This window comes from Pavona decussata, unplaced genomic scaffold (genome assembly GCF_977016875.1).
Source record: "Pavona decussata unplaced genomic scaffold, jaPavDecu1.1 SCAFFOLD_52, whole genome shotgun sequence".
Taxonomy (NCBI): Eukaryota; Metazoa; Cnidaria; class Anthozoa; order Scleractinia; family Agariciidae; genus Pavona; species Pavona decussata.
This window is the reverse complement of record NW_028145474.1, coordinates 577,501-590,000: the sequence shown is the minus strand read 5'-3', so window position 1 is coordinate 590,000 and position 12,500 is coordinate 577,501. Positions and strand designations below refer to the sequence as shown.

Genomic DNA, 12,500 nt, shown 5'->3' with positions numbered 1-12,500 from the left:
TACATTATTTTGTTCCTTCAAAGTTGCTTACCTGCAGTCACCGAAGTGACTCCAAATATCAAGATGATTCCAATTTCCTTCATTACCTGCATTATATATAAAACGAAAAATCTGCTTAAGTAGAATAGAAAGGTATCAACCAGTCGTGCTGACAACAAATTTATCGCTCACCAAAATGTTGTACGGTTGAGATAAATAAAAATTTCGGTACGTGACTTACAAGTTCGACAAATATTGAAAGACAAGTTTTAGTTACATCGTCGCAAGGGTGTAAACTTCGTAGATATTAAATTATTAACTAATATTTAGGCAGGTTTTGAAATGGGATGCTCTCCAGTACAAACATTAAAAATGAAGAGGGCCTAAAATTTAAAGAAATACTCTTGTCACAAAGCAGAGATGATATCATTTATCTGGAGCAAGCGCTCAGCTTTTACTACTAACTACAAGGGAATGTCTCTTTTTTTAGAAGGAAATATTCTTCAGTACAAATGGCACGTTTCTGAAAGTAATATTCAACAGCTTAGTAACTAGGGGAAGAGAATTCATCTGTAGAAGAACTGTTCTCAGTTACATTCCGTCTATAATTTCCATTTAAAACTTTTCCTCCTTTTAAATTGGTGTAGGACTGACTTGTTTAGATTACTGATAAATCGCTACCTGAGAGTCAGCCCGGCCGTGGTAGTGTAACTGGCTCCTTTAATTACGTAATAAAGTTGACGCAGGCATATTCGGCGCAGTATGAATCTGTCAGTGACTGAAAGAATTATCGTTCACACTTCATCGCCACGCCTAAAACATACCATCTCATTTCTATCAGCTTTTGTAGAATTGTACATAAAATTGAAGGGAAAACAATTACCATATCGCCCCCATCGAACGTGAAACGGCGTAAAGTTCAGTAGTCGGTATCTAGGTATGTCGTGAATCTTTTACACTTACAAACAGCTGGGAATCTTTAGACCTTGTTCGCATTCTAAGGACTTGTATACGAACGGCCTGGGACCCCTCGAGGAGGATTTTCCGAGGTCTGCTTTTACGACGAGGAAAGAGGTCGTCTGGCAATTTGAAATAAATTTAATCTACGCTCGCCTGCGGGTATAAAGATTGATTTACATGTAGACATATTTTCTGACACCCGCTAAGAAATTTAGTTGCTATGCTCACATCCCTTTGTCAAAGAAAGAGTTTCATCAACGAGATTCAGCAGAAAAAACACGTCTGATTTTAATGTTAATTGTTCCACTGATACTTTACGGTATTAATTATTAACGCAACCAAAGTTATTTTCCATAGTTTAGTTGTGTTAAAAATTTTATGTATATGTTCTAATTTCCTGGTATATATTAAAATCATTTCATATTATTTCATTCATTGAAATAAGTGGATAGCGATCTTGCGATAGCACTAACAGCGAAATAACCAATTCGTAGGTCATTAATTTAGTGAATATTTAAGACACCCGCCTTTTTAATAGAAGGGGAAAATATTTTGCGGTATATGACAAGAATGTTATGACTCGAAGCGCTTCTTTTGTAATGTAACTTTTTTAATCAGCCTCGTGGGGTAATTATCTGCCTAGACTGAGCGTATTTTCCAAGTGCAGGAAGAGCCGTAAGTTAAACTATAGCATGAGATTTTCAAGAGTGTTTAACTGTTATAGAAGCGAATTCTACATAGCATACCTGTAGTTTTTATGTAATGTTTAAAAAACGAGCAGAAGTGTTTTATCGTTTTAACGTGTGTCAATAGAGTTCATAAGAATTATGCTTTTATTGAACGTTGGAAATAAGAATACGAGAAAAACACCACATACTAATGAAGAATGTTTTATCAGCTGATAAAACACCGCATACTAATAAGGAGGAGGTTTATCGATGGAAAGTAACTCCACGTGATGTATTATCGACCATTTGATACGTCAATGGGCTTATGACTTATTAATGAGTTGTTTTTTTTAAGATTAAAGTAACCCGAATAAAGAGCAAATTTATAACAAACAATGTTGAAATTTTTAACTTGAAAAAGAGCGGGGTATTTTATGGTTTAACAGTTATCATGTTAACCTGACAGAATCACACAAAACATTTGTGCCAATTCAGCTTTCTTACCTACATACAACTATAAAACACAAAACAGTCAACGGCACTTCTTCTCTCTTCTTCCACTACATTGTTCATTTTATATATTAAACATCATGGCTTTTAATTCCCTTGTTTGTAGTTTGTGACAAAACACAGTAAGAAATTGATACAGGATACACAATTGGTCGCTATGATTTAGCTAACTTCGACAACTTTTACAGCCGTGGATACTCAACTCAAAAAACTTGTTTTGTTATTAAACGGCTTTACAGATTTCAGTTAACTTGGATGATTCCAAAACTGCGCATGCACCGAACGCTATTCCTCAGTTACAGTTTTATTGAAATTAATAATAATAATAATAATATTAACAATACTAATACAATAATATTAATAATACAATAATATTTATGCAGGATAACTCAGTCAGTGTACCAAACACTGTTATCAAAAGAGGTCCTGTTATTTATTCCTTGACCTCCCTTCCTTCCCGCCTTCAAACAACTGGAAAGAGTTGACTGTTATAGTAATGGACAAACGAAATTATGAACGCTCTTATTATATGTTACTTATGTTTACAATCTCGTACCCAGAATCTTCGTTTCCTTTGGTCAGCGGTCGAAAAGCGAGCGTCAAGCGTGCGCAGTAAGGACCGAAGACTCGAGGTACGAGATTGATATGTTTACAGCACTGAAACGGCTACTAAGTCAAGGTTTTGCTGCTATCACGAGATCAGTCAACCTTCTCGTAGTACTCGTTACCAGGTCGCTCTTCAAAGCCATTGAGGTCATATGATCCTGTGCCACTGTTAAGGTGACAAGCTTTGCTGTTGATGTTGTAGTTAAATGATACGCATGTATTATCCGTGAGGCAGTAAACCATGCACTTCCAGGCGTCACTCACGTGACGTTCTAAAGCAATCACGTGACCTCCTAGTGCGTACCGGTTTCCGTTGTGTGACGTAACTTGCTTAAAAATGACATCTTTGAAGTCTGTTGCTTCTTGTTCTAGAAAATTGAAGCGAACAGAAAGAAGTCACAAAATAGTTGTTGATAATCCATTCGGAGTTAATTTTTCTAATAAATGAGGGAATATTGCCTCGTTAAACTTGCTTTTATCTACCTGTGCAATATCTTGCTTTCACTGCAAAAGAAGTCGGCTGCAGCTTGTACACATAGTATCCATAGCAACGCCTGACTTGGGCCTGCACTTTAACAAAGCAGTTTTTGCCATTCCAATGAAAGCATATCTCTCGCAACACAACGTTATCTTTCATAGAAGGATGTCCTCCACGAAGCCAACCAGGAGCCTGGGTACCACAAGCCCAAGGATCTGGGAAGGAGTCTGGTAACTGATGAGAGAATCAAGGTAAAGATCAGAATGTTGAAAAAACAAAAGAGAATTCAAATTCACTTAGCGAAAAAGAGCTCAGTGATTGTGTTAACAGCATAGCATAACTACTAACTTTTTCGCCTGTGCTGCAAAAGTCGCACCTGGCATCTGTATTCGAGATTTCAGCATGCCAGTTCTGGTTTCCTAACATTTTACTAAGTTATTATCAGTAATGCATTTTGACCAGTCAGATCACTTTTGCTTTTGTTAAAAAACAACAAACCTTCATGGGTTTTTTGGTCCCTTGTTCAACAAAGCGATACCAGTAGTTTAAATTGATGTGGCCGTCATTTTGTGCGGACTCTTCGTTGCTTGCTATATGAAATATCGATCTTCCATCGTTGGCTATGTCCTTGAACTCGGTGCACATGGACTTTGTACCTTGTTTAATAAATATAAAACGCTATTAACAGCTACTGGGGCTAAATGTTTTAATAACTGGAGCAAATTACATTAATATTATCATGGGTGACAAATGACTCCTTGATTTCGGCGCGAAATTTCAGCGTTAATTTATAATTTCACATGTGAAATTACAAAATTGCTATGGCAACGTTTCCTGTATCTCAGTGCCGAGATGGCGTCCAAGTTTCAAGATTTTACGAATGAAGAAGTTACGGCACTAAAAGACGCTGCGGAAAACCTTAAATATGCGAAAGAGCACAATTAACTGGGTGACGGTTTTTAAGAACTGGTGCGATGAAAATGGCCTTGAGAAAAACCCTGAGACGGTTCGTCCTGAGCAGTTGGATAAAGTACTCGAGCGGTTTTTTGTCCGCATGTGTAAACAAGACGGAACCGACCACGATTGTGAGCGTAATTTATCACCCATGATTTTAAAAGGTAATGAAATGGTATACTCGTGAAATTAGGAAATAATTTCACGCGTCACCATTTTATTACATATATATATGAGGGAAACATAGCCTTTTTTCTTCTGCTTCTATGGAACCAGCCGTTTTTTATGACCAACCTTGACAAGTAACTTTACTAAAACTGAAGCCAGTTTGGCTTGGATGAATTTAGGGTGCGCTCGATCAACTCTATTCCTAAATACGAATGTGTGCAATGATGACAAAGAATCTGAGATTTAAGAAGTTGTCGGAGTCACTGAAATACAAAATGGCCCTTAAATTGTCGTGTATCAGCGAAAGTTTGCAGAAATATCTTCCCAACTTTCTAATAGCTGGTCCACTTATTCTTAGTCAACCTTAGTTTGTTTCAAATAATGATAAAAAAAAGTGAAAGCAAATGTTATCATCATTTATGTGAGGTATAACCGTTAACCATTGTTTGTATATATTTTTCTGTCCCAGTTTGTTGATTATATATAACAAATGATACTGAAGGCAAATGGCGATAAAGTAACACATGTTTTAGCGATAGTGATCCATATCGGTATGTGAGAGGGGGGAAGCGTTATTGAGACAGTGCAATCCTATTTTGGGGTCAGAAAATAGAGCGATGATGAAAAATGTATATATATAATTAGAATGTTTATCATAATTTGAAACGATCATAATTAATCGACTGATCGTTGTGGCACAATGAGTCATATGGTATTACCGACTAACCCAAAGAGTTTTTCAATTCTCTAACAATGGATTCAAAATATGGAATTGACTTTCTCCATTACTTACTTTTCACTTTCAATATAAATCAGTGATAATCAGCGCCATGTTTGTTACTGGCTATGCAGTCGATTGCCGAGCCGTCATAAGTTTGATTGACAGCTGTCAGATTCAAGAACCGGCCCGACGAGCTGTTCTTTAGGACGACGCCATCTTTGACCCAGGCTATGAACGGTTCAGGATATCCGAAAGGCTCTGGGCACAACAGGTTAAGGGAGCTTCCGTCATTAACGTCTTTTTTAGTTGGAATGTTTGGTTTGTTCTTGAGGAAAGCTGCAAAGAGTAAAATGAAGTGACATTACTTTTCTGTTACTTTGGTCTGGCGTTCGAAAACCTTGTAACAGAATAATCAGCCAGATTAGTCCCCATACACCCTCCCTCCCAAAATTGTTGGCTATTTAATTTTTTGTCTTATAGCAAACGTCATTTAGTTGCACTCAAAGCAATTAGTTGGAAGTTGAGAGCTCGCAAAACTTAAAACGAAGCAGAAGAAGGCTAAGCTGACAGGCAGTTGGTAAAGGAAGACTGCTTAGCACGATATGAAGGAGAAAGAGGTATGGAAAGGATGCTGCCAAAGCGACTTAGTGGAACGAAGACAGCCGAAAATAAACCAAACAAGAAGTCCGAAAATAAACCGAAGAAGCAGTTCGTAAACAGATCGTAGAAAAAGTCCCAATATAAACCGAAGTAGAAAACCGAAAATACACCGAAGAAGAAATTCCGAAAAAAAAAGCGAAGAAGTTCGAAAATAAACCGTATTCTCAATATTGAACTGGAACTAGCTTAGGCCCGGTTCAAACGTTGCATTTTACATGTGCCTAATAAAACTCGAGAATTAACTGTATGTGAAATGCGACGTTTGAATCAATTAAATTCGACAGTTTCGAATTAAATTAGGAGTACGTCGAATCTGCGACTGAAACAGTCGAATATTCGACTTAGGTTCGACATTTGATTCAGACGTCGCATTTCACTTGTGCCGAATATAATACGTAAATTATAGTAAATTATTATTATTCATTCTGTAATCACAATCCGTAAATGCCATGCGCAGAAGAGTATAAACAGCACTTTGAAAAAATGGCGGGAGGCGAAGGAATGTGCAGTTTGTGCTTTTTAAAAACAAAATATACTTGTTTGACGTGCAGCAATTATTATTGTATGAGGTGCTTGGTGTTTGAAAATGAAGAGGACACTCCTTGGTGGAAAGAGGGAAAATCTGTGGCATATTGTGAGACGTGCTTCAATGAAACGATGATCATGAAAAGGCGCGGGTCGAGTGAAGGCCAAGATGAGTCATCTTGGCCTTCACTCGACCCGCGCCTTTTCATCACGCTGTTGGCAATGAAGATGTCAACTGGTAGCACGGAAACAAAAACATTGAAGGTGGACGGAGTTAAATTCGGCACCATTAAATTCGACGTCTGAATCAAATGCCGCATTTAATTATTCTAGTCGACTAAAATAGGAGTTATATTCGGCACATGTGAAATGCAACGTTTAAACCGGGCCTTATGCGCACGAGGCTTAAAGGGGCAGTGTCACCTATTTTTAATGCGACAATGAATAATCAAAAAATGCATTTGCCTCAAAGGACTTGTCAAAATAATGGTTTAGTTTTGTTGACAATAATCCTTCTAGTGCATACAAACTACTGTCAATTATGTTTGGTGTCAGATGGCTAGGATGGAAGAGGATTAAAATTTCAATTTTTTCAACTTCTTCCTGTGTATTGTAAAGAAGTCGATAAAAAACGTATTATAGTTGACTCTTCCAAGGAGGAAACCCTTAACATTTTCTCCCGATTTCATGTCATTAAGCGGGGGAATCTTTTCACGTGTAAATATTCTTTTAATATATTTCCCCACAAGAGCCTGATAAAGACAATCTTCTCCACTGATATATTGAGCCTCCAGTGCAGTGCCGAGATTACGAATATGGTTTATTACAAAACTCTTATTTCTATAAAAAAAAAATGTGTCACGCTTTTTGCAAGTTTACTTTTGTGAGGCGCATCTACCGGTTGCACTTGATAACATCTCCATGTATTCGTATGTCATTATCTGTGTGTAACAGAAAAAGAAATAGCGGCCTCTAGATTTTTACAAATCAGCGAATGCTACTGCCATTGTGAGTAACACGGATGCGTTGAAGCATTAGCGAGCGACACTACGCTCCACGATTTCCCACGACTGCCAATCTTCCTACATGATATTTCCCATGGCATCCAACTGCAGAAAGTCAAACCATTTCTTGATTTCTCTTTGGTTTTCGCGAGTCATCTATCTCCAAAAAATGATATTGTAGCTCGCGCAATTCTTTTTTTCTTGTTCGAAGCGTTGTTGAACCCAAAAATCAACGCATTTATTAACCCTTTCAGCCCTAGAATGACGTCAAGAACTGTGTTAATTCCAATTTTACGGCATTGTTTAAAGAAAAGACCAGAACGAAATGGGGAGGGGGGAGGGGGGTGGCAAGCTAAAAACAATGTTTAAATCTGCCGGATTTAGTTCAAAGTTGACAGTTTAGACCGGTTAAATCAGTTTTTAATGACGGTGGAACCAAGTAATAACTAGCTTCTTTTCTGATCAATCTCAGGTGGATGACGAAGAAAAAAAACCGACACAAAAGACAAGACACAACGTTTACAAGTTCATTCATTGCGGCACATAACTGCAGTCATGGGAATAAAATCCCGAAAGTTTAAAAGGAACACACCTCTGCTCTCGGAGTAAACCTCTACTTCACATAACGTGAGTGCCATGCTGTTTCCCACAAGCCTGGTATTCAAGTATCGTCCAGTCTTTCTCGGCTTGCAGTAAAACGAGGCTTTAGCTAAGGTGGCCATAGAATAGCGTTCACCGCATCGAGGATTGGCAGTACCATTGTCTGCCAGACTATCACCTTGAAGAAAACGAAGAAGAAAACTCCCTGCCTTTGGGGGCCCGTTCCAAATCAAATGTTAGTACATCCGTTATAGTAGTATTTTATTTTTTATGACTCATTAAATATTCCACACAAGTTAAAAGTACATAAAAAAGAGCTATTAAAAACCTATTTACAATTCATTTCGATTAAAAAAAAGATAATGTTTTCAAGGAAAATTTCAGTAATAATTTTTTTTTTAAAAAATTCGATTGCGAAAAAAAAATCACTGAGACTACTTTCGAGCATAATGTTTTTGTAAAGAAAAAGAAAAAAAAAACAAATTTCATGAAGTTTTTAAAAAAATGAAATTCGGCATTTTAAAATCAGTTCCACTTGATAAAAAATAAAAATAAAAAAAATAAACAAAATACGCATCTCTCAAATGGCCCCTTCTGCAGTTTCAATGTCAATGTCCGCGTTCACTCATTAAATGCTGTCATTGTTTCTTGTATATATAGTGTATTTCAAATCAAAGGTTAGTTAGTGGGTGATCTGTCTTTGAATGAGGCTTTTGCTATTTTACAGATCATCGTTAAGGCACTTTCCAGTACGTTATATTCATATTGTGCCATTAAACTGAAAAACATAAAATAAGGAAGAAAAAACGAAAAACTACTGCTACTACTACTACTACTACTACTACTGTTACCTCTACTACTACTACTGCTTCTACTACTACTACTACTACTACTACTACTACTACTACTACTACTACTACTACTACTACTACTACTACTACTACTACTGCTGCTGCTGCTGCTGCTGCTGCTGCTGCTGCTGCTGCTGCTGCTACTACTACTACTACTACTACTTCTACTTCAACTACAACTATCACTACCACTAGTGCTGCTGCTACTGTTACTTTTACTGCCATAACATTCACTGCTTCTGTTACTAGCTTCTGCCGTTTTTATTGTTACGGTAATTGTCAATGTTATTTTCTTACCAACTCGGATTTCTATGTTGACAAGTCTTTCATGAAAAGAGACTCTGTTTACCAGAAACACTTCCGAGACGGAATGACTGGATCCCATGTCTGCCCTCCACAAGGGATTTGTCGTACTAGTAATTGTGTGTGTGCAAGTTTTTCTGTCATAGTTTCTATCAGAATTCCCGTCCACCGCCTTTCCAGAAACACCTCCCCAATCCACTGACGATTGAGACGTGGACATATTGAGAACAAGGTTTTCTAAAAATGCAAAATCAATGTAATAAGAGCAAATTGCCACTGGATCGGGAATGTCTTGATATCATTGCGTCAGTTTTAATTTCTTTCTCAAAATTAATGTTTAGAATGTAAAAACCATCGCCGGGACATAGTAAGGTACTTTCAATGTATAGACCGCAGTGACATATTAAGCAGCATTGAGACCATTGATGAGCAATCACCGCGGTACACTCGAATCAGTTTAATTTCACTACAGCCTATCAGCAGGAGCCCATTAATCAGCTGTTATAACTAACCTATTAATATTTGCGTGGTCTTATTGGATATTGTATATCACGTCACACAAAACCGATTAACTAGTATCAAACGATATACCACGAACTCTTCCATATACCCTTCAGGATTATTGGACGGAATAGCATGCAAGTAGAATATACGGTGCCATTGACTGAAAGAATTCCCATAAGACTCAGAAATTGACATAGCAGCAAACATTTTTAGAACAATTTTAGTAGACCTCGTATCTTCTGGTTTGCCAACTGAACTACGTGAAGGTGTTAATGGCGACTTTAGGCCTAACACTGTTCTAAAAGTGGTCCTGTTTTCTATAGTTGTTCCTCTGGCTGTCACGAGATTGGGTCTACGGCAATCAGTGCAATGGCGAGCCTGTGAGCCCAAGACCACTAAATTATATACCACCCTTGTTCTTAGTTCAATTTAGCCTCAAAGCGCTGTTACGTCTGTAAGCTGGTACCAAGAGCGGGAAAAAGTATTATGGTGTCATATTAATGTCAAACGCGAAAAAATTCAAATTAGCTTTCTTGGTTTTGTTCAGTTCTTTCTTCTAAATGCAGGCTTAGAAATAATTTTATAATATCTTTCCTTTGACTATAGACAGTTTGGATTCTTAAGGTCTTATTATTATTTAACAATTATTCGCCGAAGGCGAAGTAAATATTGGTGAATATTCCCCGAGACGAAGTCGAGGGGAATATTCACCAATATTTACTGAGCCTGAGGGGAATAATTGTTTTAGTATAATTACTCAGGTGATTATCAGAGAAAAACAAGTACCGTGCGAAAAATGTCGATTTTTTTGTTTGTTTCAAATCGTCACGCGTCAATGAACAGAGACGCGCAGTCTGCGGACCACATGATGCTCAATCGAAATCACATGCGCAATCGATAAACTGCACACGGCCTCCAGCAGAATGTCAGTATTCTTTAACTGCCGCTTCATTGAGACGAAGCACTGACTTCTGTGAATGAATGTTGGGTTTCTTTGACCCGTTTAAATAAATAGATGGAGATGAACCAGGCTGTTTGGTGTAAACCTCGAGCCGGGATCACAAGACTTGTGATTAGTGTTAGCGATAGCATTTTATTGCACAATTTCTTGTTGACATGATGGCCTCGCCGGTTAACGGACGTTTACAAATTGCCCTCGGAGATAAGCTGCTTCAGGTAGGAATTAAGTCATTTGTTGGCTTCGCTAAACAAGTACACGGTTGTCGCAGATGAAAATATTTTGTTGTGAGGCGGTGACTTTAGATGGTGGTCGAGAGTCGCTCGAACCGACAACAAACTAGTTTTCAGATTATAAAATCGTTTTCTTTTCTCGTCACTGAAACGTAGAACTTAGAAGACCTTTTTTCATCTTGTGTACTTCCATACTTTCAAAAAGTCTGTCTTAAACTCGTTTTGTTTGTGGAATCATTCTGTTAATAAAGAAAATCTTGCTCGAATGTAACCTTGTTGTCTTCATTTTAAGTCATCGAGATCGACAACATGCAATTTACAAGGGTTTTTTTAATTACAATTAGCAAAATTTTCATCTCTTGCCTTCGAAAAGTATCACCTCGGACTTAGCTGCATCTTTAGTGCCTTTCGGGATTGCATTTTCTTTCATCCTATTTACTTCTTCTTCAGAACTGTCAACAAATAGCTAAGCGGCCATTTTGAAAGTTATAGTGCTTCCGCTATAATCACCTCGCGCGAGGTGATTAGAGCGGGATATGACGCAATCCTCGACCAATCAGATCAACAGAATCTCTATAATCACCTGAGTAATTATACTAAAGAAAATTATTATTATTATAAAATCAAATAGGTAACTCTAATTATTTGAGATACATGTTTCTCACCTGTAGGGTTAGGGTTTACCAACACTTCACAGATTTCCAACTTCTTGTTTTCGCCTGGCACCCGGATGTTCACGTATTTTCCTCGGATGCCCGGATGACAGTAGAAGGATTTTACAGCTTGAGCTGCAGTCATGTTGTATGGGCCACCACACTTCTGATTAGAATTGCCTTGATTCTCAAGACTGTTCCCTGAAGAAAACGGAAGGAGTAATACTGAGGACGAACATGGCACCACAGGAGGCAAGGGTAAAAGCCAGAACACACATTTCGGAAGCCTACAGCAAGCATGCACACAATTTGTGCTTTACCCTGTGTCTGCAGCAGAAAGCCAAACCAAGGGGTATCCATACCCCGCTAAATGAGATGCTAATCCATTATAGAGTTTATCCCGGCATTCGCCTTGCCAGCAGTGGCGGATCTACGTTAGAAGCCCGGGGTCCCGGCCCCTTCCCCTCTTATTTTTGAACCGAAACCGCGGCCCGAGGTCGAGGCGCGGAGATGTTTCGTTTCACCAAAAGAAGCGTGTCCAGAGTTTGAGAGAGGGCCCCAGTTATACCTGAAGCTTTGGATTCGCCACACGCAAATACACATATCTTCTCCTGATTGGAAAGAGGACAACGCGGGAAAGTCTCCCCTGAGGGGGTGGGGAAATTGGGCTAAAAAATAAACCCCGGGCGGTTTGTTCGAAAGCCGATATTTTAAGCTAAAGTTGAACTGAAAAGTCTAAGAACAATAAAAACTGAGGGACAAATTCAAATGTTTAGAGAAACCAACCCTTCGTTAGCTTCGTCGGGCGAACAACAGGGTCCCAAGCCCCCAATATATACAGTTTTTTTTTTTTAACTCAGTCACTGTTAAAGATTTGGGCTTATTTATGACCACATGGACACCAACCTATTCGTATTTCAAAGTTTGTTAATCCACTTCCGTTGCCATCCGCTCTGCTGACTATCTTCACTTCTTGTACAATGTACCTCGTCCCCAGATCCACTCGCCACCATGGGTCCTTCGACAGACTGGTCACTGCACACCAGTATACATTATTCAAATACAGCTTTCGTTGCGGATTCCCGTCAACCGCTAATGAAGCTCTAACGTCGTTGTTTAAAGAACTGGACATGCTGGTTGGTTGGGCGAGGGCCAAGTTACCTAG

At 38.5% G+C, this 12,500-nt stretch overlaps 1 pseudogene across 1 annotated transcript in view; it reads right to left on the bottom strand.

Annotated features, from left to right (window-relative positions):
* Positions 1–1,572: 1,572 nt before the first annotated feature.
* The window catches only part of LOC146480769 (uncharacterized), a 15,599-nt pseudogene continuing 4,671 nt past the window's right edge, over positions 1,573–12,500 (bottom strand). Inside the window, exons 3-10 of the transcript XR_014864582.1 lie at positions 12,242–12,496; positions 11,348–11,536; positions 8,982–9,224; positions 7,826–8,011; positions 5,117–5,380; positions 3,700–3,857; positions 3,207–3,435; positions 1,573–3,091 (exon numbers count right to left, since the gene is read on the bottom strand). The product of XR_014864582.1 is annotated as an uncharacterized LOC146480769 (transcript). The remainder of the gene's footprint in view (positions 3,092–3,206; positions 3,436–3,699; positions 3,858–5,116; positions 5,381–7,825; positions 8,012–8,981; positions 9,225–11,347; positions 11,537–12,241; positions 12,497–12,500) is intronic.